This window comes from Penaeus chinensis, chromosome 27, assembly GCF_019202785.1.
Source record: "Penaeus chinensis breed Huanghai No. 1 chromosome 27, ASM1920278v2, whole genome shotgun sequence".
Taxonomy (NCBI): Eukaryota; Metazoa; Arthropoda; class Malacostraca; order Decapoda; family Penaeidae; genus Penaeus; species Penaeus chinensis.
In genome coordinates, this window is record NC_061845.1 from 25,412,187 (window position 1) to 25,414,686 (window position 2,500).

Consider the following 2,500-nt stretch of genomic DNA (forward strand, 5'->3'; position numbering starts at 1 on the left):
TGTGCACTCTGTCACACTAACTGTGTATGAGGATATGACAAAGCATGAGGAAGTAGACAATGAATCTGATAGAAAAATTAAGACAATCTGAACTGTGACTTTTTTTTTTTTTATAAATAATACGAAATGCCAGTCAAAGACCACATGACCAAAAAATTTAAAGAAAGAGGGAAAAAACTAAATTTAATGACAAAAAAGAAAACCAACACCTTTTGACTGTTTATAAACAATAATAATGACAACTGTTTACAGATACTAAACCCATCTAACTTCTCTCTTGTTACTAAATCAAGTTTTCTTTTTGTCTTTAAGTTCTTCTGATTATTTCACATCTGTAACCATAAATGAGAAATCCCCAAAAAGAAAAGAGAAGAAGAGAAAAAAATAACAACAATAGAACATATTTTAAAAAGAGATATATTTATGTGTACATGGTGTTGTGAACTTAAATCTCATGAAAAAAAAAATAAAAAACAGAATTTAACGATTCATTCCCTCATACACATAAAATGGTAGAAAATTAAAAAAAAATTAAAATGAAAATACAAATAAATCCAAATGTAAAAATCAAACAACTTCTCAGACATCTCACAGAATACAACAATACAACAGCATCAATGATGAAGATAACTGAGAACAACAACAACAACAACAACAACAATAATAATAATAAAAATTATAATAATAATAACAATAACAACAATGAAAACAATAATAAATAACAATAATAACAACAGCTATAACTATGATCATAATCATAATAATAACAACAACAACTAAAACAATAATAACAATGATAAATGAGTAGCAAAAACAAATACAGCAAATATTAGCAAGAGCAATAATAACAATAATAAGAAGAAGAGTGATAAGGACAAAAATAACAATAATAACAATAACTTCACAATAATAACAACATCAATAACAATAATAATAATGGTAATTATAATAATGATAATGATTAAAACAGTAATAATAGTAATAGTAATAATAATGATGAAGATTGTAATTATAATGATAATGATAATGATAATGATAATGATAATGATAATAATAATAGTGATAATAATAACAGTGATAATAATAACAGTGATAATAATAATGATACTACTACTACTACTACTACTACTACTACTACTACTAATAATAATAATAATAATAAAGACAATAATGATTAAGACAATAATAATAACAACAACAATAATAACAATATTAATAACAATAATATTTATGATGATGATAATAACAAAAATAATGATAATAATAATAACAAAAATAACAAAAATAATAACAACAATAATAATAACAATAACAATAATAACAATGACAATAATAACAACAACAACACTATTAAAAATAATAATAATAATAATAATAGCAATAATATTAATATTAATAATGATAATAACAACAACAATAACAATATAAATAATAATCATAACAATGACCATTGCAAAAGCACCTGTGGTATGGAAGTTGCAGCAATTCTTCGACTGTGCAATATCAACAGACAAATTTCAACATTGGAAACCTTCAAGTTCCAAGTGAATACGGATAGAACAAAAAGTAACCTAGCTCTGACAATAAAGATCTATTTTGAAAGGGTTAACTTATGTTTCACTCAAAAAACACTTGCACAATGACATTTTCTCTTCCTATTTGAGTATTTGTCCCAGATATCATAACAAAAGGCTAAAGATAACAGCAGTAACCATCTGGATTATCACACACCAGCATGGACCTGAGAGGTAATATCCCTTATCAAGAGAGAGGACCTTTGTCTGGGACCTCAAAAGGTACCACATTACATCTACTGAGTGGGATATTTACTTTTGAAGTGTATGTAAATATATGAGAAGTACACCCAGAGTAACCTCAAATTCTAAAATAAAACTACTGTGATACTAATGCAGTTGGCGCAATGCAGTTATCTTATATTCATTTATCAAGAAAAGAATTAAAGAGATAATTCTACTGAGAAGCTGTAAATCACGGATACTAATCATCCCTCTTATACTTCACTGATAAGTTAAATAATTCATCCAGGTAAAGAATAAATTTAGAAAAATAGGTTGCGATAAATGCCATGGGATTAAGTCCATGGCGATCTATAATAATACAGTGATAGGCCGGGGGTCGGAGGGCAAGGCCTCCTGGTTAGGATGGTTTACGGTTCATGCGGTTTTGTTTGTGGATTCCGATGAGTGTCGCTAAGGATTGTTGGCTGGAGTAAAGGGGACTTATCCTCAAAGGGGTGCGGTCACTTCATATACGATTACCAAAGATATCCTTTCGAAATCACATATGAGTTATCACTTGTGTGATACTAGCATAATGTATCATTGATGTAATTTTTTTTTTTTTTTTATGGTTGCCCCACAACTTCACACAATCCCAAGAAATCTGGCAATCGATAACTAATTAAGGTATCGCCTGGCAATGCAGGGAGCCTATACCAAGCCTTACAAATAAGAAGGAAAGGCTGACCTCACTGTCCTGC

The 2,500-nt window shown here is 28.5% G+C and overlaps 1 protein-coding gene across 2 annotated transcripts in view; it reads right to left on the reverse strand.

The window, feature by feature from the left end:
- LOC125039416 (NPC intracellular cholesterol transporter 1-like) overlaps positions 1–2,500 on the reverse strand; it is a 43,446-nt gene that overhangs the window by 40,326 nt on the left and 620 nt on the right. The gene's annotated exons all lie outside the window — the stretch shown is intronic.